The sequence below is a fragment of the Polyergus mexicanus genome, unplaced genomic scaffold (assembly GCF_030449975.1).
Source record: "Polyergus mexicanus isolate NDT 795.1 unplaced genomic scaffold, iyPolMexi1.0 SCAF_7, whole genome shotgun sequence".
NCBI classification, from domain to species: Eukaryota; Metazoa; Arthropoda; class Insecta; order Hymenoptera; family Formicidae; genus Polyergus; species Polyergus mexicanus.
In genome coordinates, this window is record NW_027223327.1 from 9,435,726 (window position 1) to 9,455,308 (window position 19,583).

Below are 19,583 nucleotides of genomic sequence, written 5' to 3' on the forward strand. Positions count from 1 at the left end.
ACGTGTACAATCGTGAAACGAAAGATCGTTATAAATCATCCGCGGAAATCAAGGTCCGGAACTGACATTCATTTATTCCCGGGTGTTTCATTATGCAATTGTGCGGAATCACGTAATAAGCCGCGGGAGAATCATGTATTATATACGCGCGTGTGACGAGAGCGATGGTAACCGTTTTCGACATTTTTTTTTTGTTTTGTAAAACCGGAAGTTTTGACGTTACACAGTCGAAAGACAGCCTTATAAAAGCATAATGCCGCTTACGTAATATTTTCGCTGCTCGACACACCGAGAGAGATAAAAGATTTCTTTAAAATATCGCACAAATAAATCATTAAATGATTCAAAAATTGATATTATTATATTATAAATATTTCTAGCATCGATCTGAGAAAGCAATCATGGAGGAGGGGGCCTTCTTAAAATTGAAAGATTCAAGATGCCAATTAAAAATAAATAAATAAAAATTCAAAGGATATGTGATGACAAATTAAATTATAATATTTAGGATAATTATAGAATTAGAATGATTAAAAAAGTTAAAGCATGTGTTTACCCATTTTTAAATTATTTTTAATCAAAAACTCAAACGGATATCAGAAAAAATTTTGAAGTAGTAGCTATTTTAGATAAGAATACTCGAAGAAATATTTCCTTAATTATATAATAATCCCCTTGTTTTAAACTTTACGTAACACGTAGTTATATACGTGTATGTATGTGCAATATTAAAAATACATGAAACATTAAAAATTGCCAAATTATAAATTAAATATAATTATTAAATTATATATTTATTTAAAAAAGAGAGAAAAGGGAAGGGCTTTGAAAGTCGAGTGCCGCAGGCTCGAAAGAAAGATTTGACCCGACATCGTAAATATTGGTAATTTGACGGCAACTGCGTGTGCGGATTGGTCCATTTCGGAGCAAGATGATCTCGCGTGTACCGTAGATGCACATAAAGGCCGCGTACACGGAAGATCACGCACGATAGCGGCCGATCATTAATTATTCGCGCGGATAATCGGCGAGTCGACAGAGCGCGAAAGAAAGCAGATCGCCGAGAACTCGATAATTAAACGAGAACGATCGCGGAAAGAAAAATCGTCCTCATCGATCATCGCGAAGGGAAATGAAGGGAGATAAGAGAGAAAAAAGAGCGGACTCACTGTATCTCCTCCTGATGGGAAATCTCGCTCTTCTGATAAACGTCGCCATCGAGGCGCGCGAGCGATGCTCGAAATCGCGGACCGATATATTCGCGGGATTCGACAGCGTATACGCACTATCTGTCTGTCGTTTCTCTCGGAGGCGCTGTTTGTTTTTCTCGTCTCGTCGTTAGGGGAGAGGGGAAAAAAAAAAAGAAAGAACAGTAAACAGAGTGCAATGCACTCTAAATGACACGTCGCGCGAAGACGTCTCGCCGGTTCTGCCGAAACAAACGAACTGCATCGTAGTCACGCTCATTTTTTTCCCCCCCGTTTCCGTGCCGTTCCGATTGCACGCATCTGACCGGAAATGTAAAATGTAAATACGAAGGTCCATCCCCTGATATTTGCGTATATCTCAGTTCGGCGACGAGCGTGATCCCGATCGAAGTTTTATTTATTTCTTTACTATGGGTAGCAGTAGTAACGTCGTCTGTCACGCGCACTTTTACACGAGCTGATAATTATTTTAAATATATATATATATATATGGGTAAACGTGAGATACGAGTACAAGTCAGTATATATACAGGGTGGCCCTGAACGTTCCAGCCAGACTTTAAGATCTTATAGGAAATTTAGTTGTGAACAAAAAATTTCCTATCAACATGAATCGAAAAATGCTTTCTTAAGAAGTTATCGCTCAAAAACCTCTGAAATCGTGATTATTTTACACATTTTTCCAAATATCATGGAAAATGTGCGTCTTTTAACAAAAGGTACCGAAACAAAAGTTGTAGAAAATTAAATTATCTTTCAAATGAGATCGAAATGATTGTTGTACATTCCATAGATTTTGATATAAACAGTTTCAAACGTGCAAAATGTGCTTTTCTTACTTATTGTTACATCGATTAAAATTGAATCAGGAGGAAATCCGTGAAGCGACTAGATCGGTCATTACTCGATGCCGAAAGTGTATCGTAGCTGAGGAGGGGGACATTTTGAGAACAGTTAGTTTTCTCACGTCTTTATTCATTTTCTACTATTACGTGCTATTTTAGTTTAAAAAAATTTATTTTGTTTTCATAGAAGAAAAAGATTTTTATTTTTTATTTTTATCGTTTTTTCAAGAAATTTATTAAGTTTCATTTTCTTTTCATCCTTTCCTCTTCCTTTACATCAGAGGCTTTCGAGCGATAACTTCTTAAGGAAACAATTTTTCGTTCAGAATTAAATTTCCTATAAGATCTCAGTCTGGTTGGAATGTTCGGGACCACCCTGTATATATGTCGAGTGTGTACGTCTCTATGGATTGAAGAAAGAGAAGAAAATTACGAGATTCTTACCGTAAATATATATATATCAGTTGAAGTTAATCGAGCGTTAATTGATATTTATGGGACTAGCTTGTACAGGAAGAAAAACACAAGCAGAGATTGTTCGGAGCGCAAGGGCAAACATCCTGTATATACCCTGGTAACAATGAATCGATTTTTTTTTTCACATCAATGTTTATTGCGCGCTCGACGTACAGGTGAAATTATCGTCGCGAAATTGCGGCATGTATTCGACTTTCGTATGCAAAAGGCGGTGAGGAATTACGTAAAAATCGATATATTCGCGGGTGTGTGCAATTTACACCCGTAATTTTAGGTATAAAACATTTAAGACACGACGCGCATCGACCGATCGAATCTGCGTGATTTTAATACATTGTATCCATGCATCTTAAGTGCTGTTTGTATAAGAATTTATAGTGCTATTTTACGACTGTATAGCCACGCTATAGAATTTTTATTGTTGTACAGCCGTATCTTTTGTACATCATTGATTGAAACAATTAGCACTGCGGTAGAGAAAATTCTTTCCCCCTTTATATTAAAATTTTTTATATATTTATTAATTTTTTCTATTCTTCCACGATTGAATCAATTAAAATTTCGTCACGTTTTAAGACAAAGGTTAAAATAAACTAATAATTCCATTAATCTTTCTTATGCCCATTATCCCGATTTATTACGCATTTCCGATGCACTGTAACGTCGCTAATTCTTTCGCGAACGGTACTTTATACCGTGTGTCTTGATACCGCGGCAACATGGTGCTTTCGACTCGGTATCCTATATACATTAGCATAAATAACGTTTCGGGCACGCATCTGTAATTCACCGGTGAATCGATAAACGAACTCGCGTGCGAGGATGAGTGAATTCGCTCCGAAATACCTCACGGCGATTCTACCGATGTTTTAGGAATTGGACAGCACCGTGTAAATTAATTTATGTATTCTAATTTGCGCGTACCATATGTAGTGCTACGATGTAAAATGTCGCCTCGGTATATCTCGATTTTTCCGATCGATTCGAAATCGATAATGTTTCAATTTGGCGTTCGCGATTTTAGGAATATTTGTTTACACAAAATATTACTCGTCGACAATTTCGCCAGCGTTTGCTTTTTGTTGCGACGAATGTGTACATGTCGAAGCGTTTCGAAATTCTTCCTTTGATTTCGCGATTTCGCAGCCCGTAAAGGAAACTCCATTCGGATCATAATATCTAGGTCGCTCTGATGCTTCGACGGCAGTTTCAAGAGCGAGGCTCGTGGCGAAATCAAAATAACAGTGGAAAAAAAAAAAGAATCGCACATACGGATGCTTCACGAATCCACGGATATTGAAATCGAATATTGAATTGACGGCGTTATTTACTGGATCTCTTATTATTATTGTCGGCAATAATATATTTCCTTATCTCGATTATCTTGCGATATGCACATCGAATTTTAAGCTTCAGATCTCTTATCAAATTTCAAACAATTTTCTAATATTATATTCTCCGGTACTATCGATTACCGTAACACCTTTCGTATTTCATCAAAATGCAAAATCGAGGGAAGTAACCAGAATCATATCTGCTTCTAATGCAAATTTTCGCGAAATGTAGATAAGAATATAAAGCCGATATTTTTTTGACTATACATAGTTTCGTAATGAAGATTGGCAAAAACTTAAATAAAGAGAAGTCATTTCCAAGTATTTAAAGCGAATAATACAGTTTCGGGTTAGTATCTGAAAGTTACCTAGTAGAAGAAAAATAACCGATCGAAAGCACAGGAAATACCTCGGTAGAGAAAGATAAATATCGCAAGAGAAAGAGAGAGAGAGGGAGAGGGAGAGAGAGAGAGAGATCTTAAAGATTCATCTCACGCATTCTAGATTAACCCACCTGAAAAAATACGCGAGAATATACACGCTACTCGATACTCGAGCAACATCTGCACGAGACGCGGAAGCCGCGGAGCATCCTGACGAAGCCAGACAAGAGATGATTAAGTCCCTGCGTACTCTGATTCGAGAAAACCGCGCGTGAGGATTCGACCCTCTCTTTACAAATTAGTCGGAAGTCCATCTAGTCCGTCCAGTTATCCGGAGAACTAATGCATCGAGTTAGATGCCGCCGGCCTGTCGTCGATCTGGACGCGCGCGTTCAATTACTGCCGGGATCAATGACTTTCCCATCGCACGGTTGTATTGTATATACGCGATTGCACTTATATCTTTCCCCGTGGGACTCGCCCGTCAGTCAAAATGCGACAAGCTGTTTTCCTTCTGCGTACCACGCTCTCTCGCTTTTTTTTCGTTCTCATAAATTTGCATGGCTCCGGCTTCCCCTCGTCGCTCGCAATCAGACCGCTCTCTCCCTTCTCCTCACCTCTCCCCTTTGGCCGTTTCACCTTCTCGTCACCAAGGGAGACATGGGAGGAGAGGAAGAGAAAGAGCGAGGGACAGTAAGAAGGGAATAATCCGGGAACGAACGGGAAGCCAACTATAACGACGAGGACGATGATGACGCGCATTCAATCTGATTGCCACGACGACGAAAGCAGGAAGAGAGAGAGAGAGAGAGGGACAGATCGGGGCATTTACGTCGTTTGCCGTCTCTCGCACGTGAAGTAGATTCGGTGTCTCTCGGCGCAGAGAAATGAAAATTCGTATGACAATGATCAAGGGACTTTACGTTAACGGACGATTATCCTCCGCGCGTAGAAGGAACGCGCTTGGATTAGCAGCAGGTGCGCGTTCATCCTTTGATGAGACCTGCATTGCGTCGCTGGAAAATTAAATTTTCACGCGCGTTGCACGAGATATTTACATTGTCTGCAATTTAATGATAATTATTTAAATAAATGCTAGCAATACTATACGCGAATAATTAAATATTAATACATATTAATATAATGTTGTTATAATAAAATTGGCCCGATAAATGCTAACGGTAAATCTAGCTCTCTTTGAAAAATCAAGTTTCGTAAAAATCACAATATTTATATAATGCATTTTTTGAATTCGAGTTTATTGTAACGAAGGAGCGTTACAACGATAAGTGTTTCGTGACTATACGAACGCGATTGTGGAACCCGCTCCCTATCTTCTCGATTCAGCGGGATTATGTTTAAATTATGCACGCCTTTTTAACCCCTCAGTTCCATCTTGAGCTACCGAAATGAGATTTGAGCTTGCTATCAGAAGAAAGGGTGTGTTCTGTCATCCTCTGTCGAGAGAGACGGAGTCGATGGAATTAGAAAAGTAAAGACGTAATTTAGTATTACGAATTGACGGTATTATAAATATCTCTGCTCGAATTTATGTCTGCATTTAACGGAGAATCTTTCGTACTATCAACAGTAATTGTCTAGTCAGTAATTTAGATAACGGCTTACATATGTAATACAACAGGATACCGTAATATGTATCAGAATTTTGGGTCGATGGTTTCTTTCCTTTCTTTCTTTTATAGCACAAATATAAAAAAAAAATATAAATATAATAGATTCTCTCTCTCTCTCTCTCTCTCTCTCTCTATCTCTAATATTCTCTATTAAATAATTAATTCGATAATTAAAATCGAATCCAAGCAACGATTAAAATTTTGATATTTAATCGCACTTTCAAAGTTTATATTTTACGAGAAAGTGAGTTCTCTCTCTCTCTCTCTCTCTCTTTCAACTTGAATTAGCTTAGTCTTTGATTGCTGATAATAGAAAAATTACCAGTGCACCTCGGCACTTCAATTAAGGCGAGAGGACGGTCTCGAAGAATTTGCCGTGCAAATGAAAGAGCATAGGCTAGCTCCCCGTATAATTTCCTCGCGACAGAAATTAAACTCGAGCGCCGTCTGCGCGCGGAGTGCACGAGGGGTGCTCTCCTCTGTCCCGCGCAATACGTTTCTAAATTCTGCCTCGGACGTACGCTCGGTTACGTAACGCTCGTTTGCCGCGCTGAATAATGCCCGCGTAGCTTTCGCGAATCTAAAATCGGGCCGACAAGAGCGACGAGTCGTCGTCTCGTTAGATCGGATTTGTATGCGCGCGACGTCTTTTGCGGGGGGGGGGGCGAAGAAAGTCGCAACCTTGCCATTCTCCGAAAAGAATAAGAGTCCGACGTTAATAGCACACGGACAGCGATGCAAATCCGACGTATCTGCGAACGACGAATGCGCGATCATCAATGCCGAGGTGATTTATTGCGTAATTTATTCGCGCACGCGGCATCAGATAGATGTGCATGCATCCCGTGCAATCTCGATTTATTTCAAAATTGACGCGAGTTACGTTTTAATTATGCAATGTTTAATTACACGTTCGTGCAAATAAATCGCGTGTAATTGTACTAAAAATAATATTATCAATTACTAATTATATATAGTTGAGAGAATATATAATTAATCTCTTCGCGTTTAATCCGATATCGTGTATCTCGATGGCGGATAATTCCTGAGAGAAGAATACGATAACCGTGTGCGCGAGGAATTATTATATTGGCGGCTGTTGATACGATCCCGTCGTATAAAAAACTTACGTTACGTTACCGATTATTCGGCGACAAGCGACAAGTCTTCGTCACTTATTCAAGCGCGAGACGACTCGTATAATTCAGTTTCCGCGTTTACGGCCTCACCAATTTATCCGGCTTCTTCGCCGTGCAATTTCACCTCGTCGTCGTGCGCGGGATCGATTACTCGGCATGCCCGAAGATACGACGAGGGGGACGGTCTAGAACTTCTCCCCCGCTTCTCTCTCTTGCGATCCGCCATCAATCATTCCGCAACTTTTGCGGAAGCCTCGATCGCGGGATGAGAATTTGCGAGGGCGATACGGCTACCGTTTGCCGGCGGTAATTTTAGAATACACGGTCGACCGACAAAGGCGCGCGCTCCCTCGTCTCTTTCTCTCTCTCTCTCTCTCTCTCTCGTTCTGTCAGCGCGACGATGTAAAGCCGCGTCGTCATCGAAGTAATGGAATTAAGTTTGCACGCTCTCTTTTCTCGGTCACACACAGAGATTACCGTATCTCGTAAAAATATTAAGAAAGAAGCGGTTAATTAACAAACGTCGCGGAGAAATTAAAGTCAAAAATATAAAAAAGCAACTAGTATCAACATAATCGAATAAATAATTAGCGCAATTTCGGTCGTGCATGTCCTGGTGATTGCGACAACGATCAGATTGACATTTAAATTATAACGTTGCATATATTTGTCATCAAACATACGTGTTATAGAATAATAATGATTGTAATACGTGCGTGCAAATACTCGGCGCGAATAGTCGCTTGGTCGCAGCTGCACTTGTTCGGATCGTTTATTTATAGGACGAAGGAAGGCAATATCGGTCAACGCGATATAGGTCACATCAATACTCGCGGTGTACGCTCGGTCCGGAGTTAAGGGAAATTATATCTTCGCGGTCACATACATCTCTCTCTCTCTCTCTCTCTCTCTCTCTCTCTCTCTCTCTCTTTCTTTCCCGTTCTTCTCGATCGGACGTTTGTAAGGTGAAAGCGATCGGGGAAACGTCGCGGCTAGAAACTTGGCGCTTCGACTATAGACCGCGCTTGTCTCTAATCGCTTTTAATTAATTTCGCCCGAATTAATTTATCCCTCACCCATTTATCGGGGTAATACTATTCGAGCGCACGTCTCTCGAAAACGTGTCTATATCAGGGAATGCTTAGGAAGAACGGATTGAACTGTGCGTGATTTATCGCGTCCTGGCAAAAATATTTAGCGAGGCAACATTTAAAGTTAAATGCAGCATTATTTCGCAGTTATATTTCCAGACGCAACGCGCGAGCATAAAGATCGAAGAAAAAAGAGATGTTCGTTTATTTTCTTATCAGAAATATAATTTTTAAAATGATAATAAAATGGACCTTAATCTCTAATAAAGAGGTTTGTTTTACAGCAAGGTGGAGTTGAGCGATATTCACGAGAGCTCCTTATGGTTCCTCAAACTCGGATAAATTTCCCATTTGCGGTTAAACTACAGCTTACAACTTAAATTGAATTCGCGAATAAATTCTAGTGTTCCGACAACTCTATTCAGACTGCAATCGCTGCGCTATGCAGTTGAAGGTAGTTGCATCGCAACCGAGGACACACCGAATTCCCCGTAGACCGCAGCATTTCGAACAGAATCTCCGTGTCCTCGATAGAGATCGATGGATCGTAAAGGAGGGAGGGCTAGGGAACGCGGCGTTCCTCTCTATCACGGGTCAACAAATTCGGATCTGTAGGTCGCATACCATGTGCAGGGCTCGCACACCATCGCGTTCGCGATATCGGCACTGGCGCCTGGTATTGATCAGACGTATATATATACGACGAACGTAACCGGGGCCCAGGCCCGCGGCGGCTCGGTTCCCGGGCCTCGGTTTGCCCATCAATCATCCCGTAACTCCGACGGGAGCTTCGATCGTCAAGGGCGAGGCCGCGTTTGTGCCGTGTTAAACACGACTCGAGTGATGATTTGTTCCGTCACTGTAATTGCGCTTTTGTAACATTTAATAAATTCACGATTTTTTCTCCCTCCTCGATCCATCTCATAACCATTGTACGATATACAATATAAAATTGCATACAGAGATATATAAAAAATATATTTTATCATACATAATTTTAAAAATAAATTTACGATTTTTACATTTAATACATCTTATTAAAAAAAATTAAGAAAACAAAAGATCTATAAAACGAAAATTCAGACGATACACATAATACGCATAAAGCATTTTGAGCTTTAAAATTATACTCGTATATAACGGGATTCTTGAAAGACGAGAGATTTTTCTCTCTTTTTCCAACCTCCGGTTCAAGAAATATTGCATTATATGAATTTAACTCGAGTGAAAAATGTCGGAGTAGCGTCAGACCGTGGGGCTTCGACTGGCTCTAACGTAAGACTCGTGACACACGAGAGCCGCACGTTCTCGTTCGAAGGACGACCTACGTGAGGGAGGAAACACGTAGGAGGATATCGCGGTGAACAGGGGGAAGAGCGTGGAAGTGTCTCCGGTTTTCGCAGTGTGTGTGTGTGTGTGTGTGTGGAGATTCGTACGTGTGCGTGATAGACAGAGCGCAGCTAGGGAGAGACTTTAGAGCCCGGGGTTCGGCACTCTAATCCCGGCGCCTTTACCCGGTTTTCAACCCCCTGTACTCACTTTCCCCCGCCATCATCTCCCACCCCCTCCTCCCCTTCCGTCTTCTATCGATTTACCCGTGCACCGAGTGCAGCTCGGTTGGCTGGTACATCATCGCCACCGGACTCGCAAAAGCCCGACGTGTTCTCGTGTTGGTTCCGTGACAACAGGAAGGTACATTGCCGAATGAAAAGAAAACGGAAGGAAGAGCGAGAGAGAGAGAGAGAGAGAGAGAGAGAGAGAGAGAGAGAGAGAGTTCTTCGCGTGCGAACGGCATTTTTATCACCGTCGAGATAGACAAATATTGATGGAATAATTTGGCGCGTTCACAAATCTTACAGGTCTTTGCAGATTTTTATTTGCCGCTAAAAAATATATATAAAACAATTCCACTTTTATTCGAGAAATTCGATGTAAGCTTCACGTGATGAAACTTCGTTATAAATAGCCGTTCGTGTTATATAAAGTTAAATTGGGGATCGCGTTCTCTAGATGCTACGATAAAATGTAATTATCAAACTAGCTCTATAGAATTCGCAAATAATGAGACGCAGTAAATTTTTGTACAGAATTACAATATAATATATGCTATAAAAAATGCTATAAAGAATTTATTATGCGTCGATTAGACGATTTGATAAAATTTATCAAAGATACTCTGTATTTCGCGAAATAGGGACTCATCGAGAGAGAAAAATTTTCTACAGAAAATGAGAAAAATAGAACGTGAATGATTATGACATAATTACTTGATACTCTAAAGGGAAATGTCTTTGACAGACCATGCGTGCATGTTTCCTTTAATCTCCAGATTTTTCTCATCATTTCTTTTGCACGGTACGTGATTAGGAGCTCTTATCGGGGCTCGTGGAAGAGATTAAACGGCCGACTAGAAACAGCATTATTCGTCAACGAACCCGTAATCAGATCGGATTTACTTTTACGTTTGCTGACCGAATATCCTATTTTCCGATACATATATTTAGAATTGGGTTACATTGTTACGCTTTATTTAGTTAATCTCCCTGATTTTCGATCCATGAAATGAGAGAGGGAAAGGAAAGAGAATCTCGCGTGATCGGTTTAGTCGGCTTCGCCGAAGGATTTCGTGCCAATGCCAATAACGATAACATCTTTTTTAACGTCACGAATGTGATAGTATTTGTGTGTAATCCGGTGATTTAAACTACGCGATGTCTCCAAGCCGATTAAGCTCGTTATTCGCGTATTTAGGCGGTCTTACTTTTGTAGGATATGTGGAAATTTATGACGTTCTCTTTTGCCAATTAAATTCATCGACTGCAAAACGTTATACGATAAAATCTTATCAATTGAACTCTCGTAACGAATCAGATCGCGCGATATTTTGCGTATTTAAAGTTTCACACGACTGCAAGCATTTGCTTTATTTTATTATATATGAATAAGACAAGAGAATATATTCTTTTTTTTTGTTGTTTTATTATTGTATAAATTACTTGAATTCTACGATTGAATTTTCACGTTGATTTATAGTCGTGTAAAATCTCGCGGGAATCATCGCGACATATCGAGCTTAGATTGAAACACAGTTTAGAAATAACCTGCATATTTAAATTGCAATTTTTTTACATTAAGAAAAACTTAAGCCCGAATAGGGAGACCGGAAGAGAAGGGGAATAAGTAGGGATAAGAGCTAACGGCTAATGCGCCCCTCGCGATTTCAATCCATGCTCGAGGGGAATCATCTCATGGGGATTGACTATGATTGGATAGGTTAGTGAGAGAGCTGCTTTAGTCATCTCTAACGATCAGCCATCAGAACAAACGCGAATCGGTGTACACGTGATCGGAATGCAAGAGAGCGAAATCGTAAGGAGGTGAAGTAGAAGTAAGGAGTTATTGAAAGGATCGGCGAGTCTCGGAAATATTTAATTTCTCGAAAAGAATTAGTCAATGATTACTATATTCTCAGGACAAAATATCATTTGGGTGCGCGATGATTGGACTTCGACGATCTCGTTTTCATCAATGCAAAATTATTTAATATAAAATAATTCTCTCTCTCTCTCTCTCTCTCTCTTCTCTCCCGTACAATATATTATAAAAAATAGATGACGCGTAGTCCGAATAATATTATCTCTTATTTGCCGATTTAAATTAATAAAATTTCAACTTCGTAAAAAGTTCGACTAAACGCGTTCTTACATTGGATTTAATTGCGAATCGCGATTGAATAAAAATCGTATACAATTTACAGTTTAGATAGGAGTCACGATCTTGTTACATAAATCGAGCAAATGGCACAAGTTATGTTTGCGAATTAATAAGAGAATTAAAGAGAGACGGATATGTCGACTATACAAGCGGCAACCTTAATAAATAATTTAATATCGACGATTAATTACAATGTTGTAATTAAAACTCATTGCCGGTAAAAATAACACTCAGCGTAACGCGTATATAAATTCTTTATATATTATAAAATATTTATTATGTTAATTATTCCTTGCGACATCGCTCTCTTTAATTATGATCGCAAAGAAATATTGCTACGCGTGAATATCGGATTTTGAAAAATCATGGTCGTTCCGGATAACGCGCAGACTTTCTCGATGATTTAAATAAGATGCTGATTTTTCATCGACGCGTCGCTCATCGTAAACGCTAAACGCGGCGCCGATAATCCACGTCGACCTTTGAAAACTTTTATCACTTCGAGATATGTACTTGTCAAAAATTGTCAGCGTGAAAGCATCTCGCCGTCAATTTGTTCGCGGGCACGTGTTGTGTTAAATACGCGCTTTTAACGTGCACGCGTCCCATGTACGCACCTGTATAGAGAAAGGTTCACGCGCCTGTCTGAAGAACCTCGTGAAAAAGCAAAGGAAAGTGAATCCCCAGTCGAGTTGCGCGATTGACAGCCTCGCATCTGTCTGTCTGTATAGCGGGTGCCCTCATCACGCGGAATTACATCTGAAAAGGCGGCTCTTAAGGACGACCGGTTGTTGTGAAAACAGAAGTCTCTCTCTTTCTCTCAATAGCGAGGAGGCGCGTGCGATTTGTACGGAGAATTTATCGAGTTACTATGTAATGGAGGACTCTCGAGTAAAAGGCATTCGGTGGCTGGAAAATGACATACGCGCTTATTTATTATTATCGCGCGTTCTTTAATGGATTGGTGTCTCTAGCGAGCGTTTCAAAGCGGCTTTGACGCCGTTAATTTTGAACCCGTTTTCGCTCGAGTTTATCGAAAATCGATTTCGTCTCGCTAATGACATTTATAGTGGCGCGAAATAGATGTACGAAAATACAACGTGTCAGATCCAAAGGGGATCGATTCAATCGATCAGCTACATATCACGACGGGCGTATCAAAATTCATATCTTTCGATTCTAGCAAGAATAATAATAAGTATAGCCTTGTGACCTTCTAAGAAATATTTGCAAAAATTACGATAGTATAAAAACATTAATCGATTATTGTAAAAAATTAGCTACGAGTAGTATAAACGAATTACTTAGAAAAAGGAAAAATTTTTAATATCGAAAATATATATAAAGTAAAAAGAGACAAAAAGATATTTCTCTCTTTCTTTCTATCTCTCATATAATATAATTGAGATATAATTGAGATAAAGATGTAAAAATTTAGTTGCACATGAAACTAAATTTTAAAATGTTCATGAAAGAGTAGAAAACATTGTGAAGATGAGAATAAGAAAATATACGATTTGAAAAGATTGGATATATATTCTCCGCTCTCCTTTCTTCTTAACGCTGTCGGGATTAGAGATAATAACGGAAATAATTGGCATGCTCAGACAGAAGGAAAGCCTTCGCGAAAGATTCGCGTCGGCGAAGGGCAAATTGTTGCTAATTGGCCGCGGAAGAGAAAATGTACGAGGGTCTGCTGAATTTTTCGCACTCGGACAAGAGGCGGGGAAAGGTGGAGGAGAGAGGAGAAGGAAGGAGGGGGGGGGGCGGAGGAAGAAGGAGGAAAGAACGCGATGTAGACATTGTATGCTAATGCGGCTATCGAGTTGGTGTCCTCTCGCGGATGCGGCGGAGATGCGCACGGGGTGCATCGTGCATCCTCGTCGCGGCGCCCGCCCGCGCTGAACTCGCCGCGATCGATTGCCGAGCGTGAGTTACAGCGTCGAGCACGGGTCCACGGGTCAAAGAGCGAGGCTATTTCCAAGCAGTCGTTACCGTTCGTCATTTTAACTCGAGCCGCTTGACGTCTTTCAGACATTCTTGCGACGCGGCGAGAGGATTTTACATTCCGACACGTGCTCCTTCCCTCTCTCTCTCTCTCTCTCTCTCTTCACCCTTTGTACTATAATACTCGCTAAGTAAACGGACAGTTAATTTACTCGAGAAGACACGCAAACGTCGGCGCAAATATAATTCGTCTTAGGAAAGTCGTATATACGTTTCGACGATCCAAGCGGAATAGCATGGACAATCGTCACAATTCTGAGAAAGGATGCCGCAGGTGATACCGCAATAGAGGGGCTTCACCTTTATGTCGTATCAGCGGTTTGACGTCACGTGTTTAACGAGAAGTTTCCATAATCAGTCATTGTATTTATACGAACGATCGCGAATATTATAAATTGCAACGCAGTGAGAGGATAACTTTCCTTAATTCTCTGCGATAAAACTTCGCGAGAATAAAGAGATCTGACACATGTGAACGATGTGGACATATGCGCTTATCTTTTTTTCACGATAGATCGGCGTCAATAACATTCAATCAATCGCGTCAAAGAGAGAGGAGCGTGTTTCTGTTCCTGTATTTTAAAATCGACCATTAAATTCCGTAATCATGTGATTATAAATTTAATAGAAAAGAGATAAAAGTTGGAAATTTTTTATAACCGGCTAAATTTTTATTTATAACTTATTATAAAAAATATATTTATACTTGAAGAAAACCCTATAAGAATATTTGTAGAGAAATAATTATCCGATTTTTTTTTGTAATTATTATATATCATTTTATAGCATCTCTCTCTCTCTCTCTCTCTCTCTCTCTCTCTCTCCTTCTCTTCTTAATAAATCAAAAAAACCGATTTGCTACTTGCCATAATCTATTTTATTTTTACTGCAATTTTCCTTAAATGGAACAAGTGTTTTTAATAGCGATATAATATCATCGATAGTGGATTTATAGAAAAATAGAAAACCATATTTCCGTCTGCGATAATCTAATCAGAAATTTTATAAAAAAACTCGCGTATCATCTAATCGCGAAAGATATATGCGGATGCGAGGAGAACGATTCATCAAATGAAATTAAAGATTATGCACATTCTTGCATTCTAAAAAACAAACTTTTCGAGATTTTTTTTTTTTTTTTTTTTTTATCGAGCCGGCGCCCTTCACGAGACCGATCACGAGAGCACGACGGTCGCCACGAATCGCGGCACCCTTCGCTCGGCTTCCGTCTCATCGGCGTGTCGCCCCGAAATAAAAAGGGGGAAAAAGGGCCCCGAGGGCCGGCGTCTATGAAAGTAGAGGCGATACGCACGAAAGAGGCGATATTTTCGTTTCAACGCTCAACGACAGTTATGGAACATCCCTCACACACACACACATACACACACACATACAGATAGAGCGGAGGAGGGACGCTTGGCTTCGGATCAATATTACAGGTAGCTCTCTCTACTCCCCGGTACTCTGTACCCCCCTCCCCCTCTCTTGCGTCCCTTCACCCCTGCATCCCTCCCCCCCTCCTCCTCCTCCTCGAACACCCGGTAATACCCGGCTTTGCGTGGGTAGCTAGATAAACGTGTAAAGAACGTATATAAACGCTCTAGTGCGTGTTCACGTGCATCTGGATGCGTCACGCACGACGTCGTGTGCGCATTGGAGTCTTGTCACCCGGTATATAGCCTGTAATTTTTACGAAGCGCGATAAACAATGCTATACGATTGCGATCGCGCAATCGTCACGAATATTCGTGAGATGGTGAAACTTCGGGCGAAACACGCATGTTAAATGGCATTACAAAACGGCCGTTCGGCAAACGGCCGTAAACGCATGAATGAAACATTAGATACATCAACAAAATAGATTGCTATCCATCGAAATACATACGCACTATGCGTGTTAAAGTAGTAACATCGGAGATAAAATATATTTTACAAAAGAACGTCTTTCAATCATGTATCAAATGTCAATTACCGCAATTAAAGTTTTTTTTTTTCCCCAAAATGCGTTTATGTATGTATCATATTTTCTTTTTAATATCGATGTAAGAGAAGTCCTTAAAAAAAAAAAAAAAAAAAAAAAAAAAAAAAAAAAAAAAAAAAACCGCACAAGGTCCAGTTATAGTCATCGTTCGTGGAAACCGAAGGAAGCAGGAAGTATATCTTTTCTGACACCGATAAAGCCGAGCAGGTAGATGATACGACCGGCTGACCCGATACGTGGGCGTATCGCACAGTGTGAGTGATAGTGTTGCGCACGACCCGGTATGAGGGAGGAGGGGAGGGGGAGAGGGGCTAACATGTGTCACGAGCACGTGCTGCTTGGCCACAGCGCAGCAAGATATGAGCGCGTGCACTTAAACGCCGGTGTCGGTTACGTTATTAAGAAACCTCACAGTGCGAGCGCGAAATTGCCGTCCCGGGTAAGATTTCGTCTTGCGCGTATGGATCAAAGATCCGGTAGAGAGTATCGTTCCGAGTTCGCGCACGCGATGATAAAAATTCCGTTCGACCGTGAAAGCTCCTTTTCCTTCTTCATTCGCGAAAAAACTTTCGCGGTAGTCTTCTCCGCGACAACCGTCAATTTTCCCTTAACTCGGGTTTGCCGCCGTCTGAAATATATGGAAATAGGTCGAAAGATAATCGAGCCCCTCTGAAATTACAGCCATCGGTGCCGGCGAGTTAACAACGATTATTATTGTCAAAAATTGCAACGATAATTTCGAGGCTTGGGGATTTTAACGGAAGCAACATTATCGCCAATCGTGTAATTTACGTGGCGATTCACGTGCCACAGCACGCGAACTTTGTATGTATTAAATTCAATTAAACTTTTTAATAACTTCAATTAATCGCTACATTATAAGAGAATAAAGATATGAAAATGGAACCACACTAATCACGAACATACGTAAAATAAATTTTATAAGCGCAAAGAGAAAAGTTCGTTTTGAAAAGACCAGATAAGTTATACAGATCGACCGGTTTACGGATGGGCAGACGTTGCTGGAAATCGCGCTAACGTAACCCACTCGTCAACGTCATCGATTTCGCGAGAACGATTAATGGATCTCGCCGGCTCGTGCGCGACCGAAATAAATGTGGCCGTTCCGCGGCCACCCGTTAGCGCGCGACGACGGCCACGGGATTCACGGCTGAATCGGGACGGATATCAGCCCCGCTTCATGCCGTCATTTAATTCCCTCTTATCTGCTTCAGGCGCCGAGAAAACGGGAGAAGAACGTACACGGGGGGAAGAGATGAAGGATCGCACCTACGTGCTGGGTGTTCCATTAGCCAGCGGTATGTGACTCTCGCGTATGTCACATCTCGCTTCATCCCGGATGGATCGCGGAAACTATCGAATATGTGTTAGTGGTTTACGATCCCATAGAGATATTTTTCACGCATAAAAGAGATATCCCGCAAATTCTAGCGATATACTTGTTGCGAGAGAAGGGGGAAATACGGAATATATCAATTCTCAAGTAATAATTTAGCGTTGTTGAAGAGAGGCTCATTCTTATAATATTTAGCATTATAAAAATTCTCGACGTTATCATCTTTTTACGTAGTATCGTTCAGGATTTTTTTATGTTACGTGATAATATTTGTAAAATTGAATAAAAAAATTCTTTATCGCGTTAGATTGATTGATCGTTTCTCAACGATAACAAGTTTATCTTCGTTATCATTCTCATAATTTCTCCATAGCTTCAAGAAGTTCGCTCTAAAACAAGATAAATCGATCGACTCGCGCGTATAGTCCACCTCGTATATATACATACGAGCAAAACAAACCCATACAAGACCCATAGAAGGATAAGTCGAAGGGATGCGTACAGCCCATTCGACGAGATAGCATAGCAAAGAAAGGGAGCCTAGCCGAGAATATTGAAGCGTATGCGCGAAAAACGGGAAAGGTTCTCTCTCTCTCTCTCTCTCTTCCTCTTCCTCTTTCGGTGGAGATATACCGGGTGAATATTTGACCAACTACTACTACTACTACCCAAAATAATGGCCAAAACGGAATAGTGGCGCGCACGAGCAACGTCGCGTGTATACGCGTAATATATATACATATATATATATGTGTGGGTGTGTGTGTATTGCTGCTGTACATAAAGCATGGAAGAGGAAACGCGTGCGCGTACCGAGGTGAATGCCCTTTTGCAGGCATCTATCCCCTCCGGGGAGTGATTCCCCTCGCGCGACCCCCGCTAACCCCATCGTGTTTTCCTAGCGTCTCGGCGCCCCTACCGGGGGTATTGCGTTCACTCTCTTCTGTATGTCCTCCCTTTACGTGCATACTTAATTTTTTATGTTACGGTTAGATCCTGTTTTTTTTTCCCCCCCTTTCATTCTTCGTCTTTCTTCTCCACGCGTTTGTCTATTCTAGTACGAACGATGCGAGCTTATACAATACGATCCTAATGGAAATATAAATGGGTAGAGTTGTAAAGTTGTAAATAAAAGTCTGCGTTAAACAATTATAAGAAAGATTAATGTGTACTTATTTTCCATTTTATAGCATATGGCAATGGTCCCATGTGAAATAATATTTATTATATAATACAAAATAATCATCTAATAATACATGATATGTAATAAAAATCCAAATTAATTTCCTTAACGAACCTTTCTATCTCCATTAACTTTCATAATTTGCTTTATCTTTACGTAATTTATGGCACTCCTATTTTCTTTTCATGCAAATTAGAATCTCCCTCATTTAAACAACGTGTTATTGTATACTGTTGTTAGCTATTCCGAAAAAATTCAATAATTGCTCTCCTTTTTATGCACATATTATTACAGCGTGATGTATATTATTAGAAAATTTGTATGATCTTGGAATATATACGAATGCATTTTTTCTTCCTCTTTTTTTTTCTCGTCCTTCTCTTCTGCTTCCCCTGCTTCTTTCTTCTCACGACTGTTACGACGTGCATCACGCGACTGTATCACGTGTGTGATACAGCGGGCACGATGGAATACGACGTCGTTAACCTATCGCGAGGGCACTGCACGGAAGCTGATAAAAGCGGCACGTGCATCGCGTTCGGTAAATTCTCGAGAAAATCTCGAGTAGATATCACCGGCGAATTTTAGTATCGCGAGCAAATCGTGAGGGAAAGTACTGAGAAGTATCGATAGTGGTTGAAATATCCCGTATACACATACATATTAAATACATATATATATATATTATATATATATATATATATATATATATATATATATGGGGGTTGGTTAGAATTTCGTATAGGCTTCAAGGGTGTTCCGCGAAGTCGTCGAAAGGGTGAAACGTGCCCACGAACCATGAATTCGTAACGCCCGTAATTACGCAAGAATAATTAGTACGGCCTGCGTTTTATCCCAAGAAAATAGCGCGACCCCTTCAAATGCTCCAACAGGGGCGTCTAAAATTATTAATGACGTCATAAATAATAGCATGAATCATTAATTCTTATTTAATTAAGTGAAGGATAGACTCTTACTGATGCCGATGAGCGTAATTGGAATTGGTAATTAAAATTTGTTAGTCTCTCATTGATTCGTTATTTATACCACCATCAAATATCGATTCCATTATCTTAAATAGTTTTAAATTAAATTATAATGTTTAATTTATAGATCTATAAATTATAGACAAGCTTGAATTATAAAATCCCCCAAAATTTTCTTCGATATAACACATTTTATTCTTATTATTTCTTTGTGCAAAAAAAAAAAAATACTTAATGTTCAAAG

The 19,583-nt window shown here is 40.2% G+C and overlaps 1 protein-coding gene across 1 annotated transcript in view; it reads right to left on the bottom strand.

Moving 5' to 3' along the window:
- Positions 1-19,583, bottom strand: part of Orb2 (orb2) — a 139,164-nt gene that overhangs the window by 21,914 nt on the left and 97,667 nt on the right. The gene's annotated exons all lie outside the window — the stretch shown is intronic.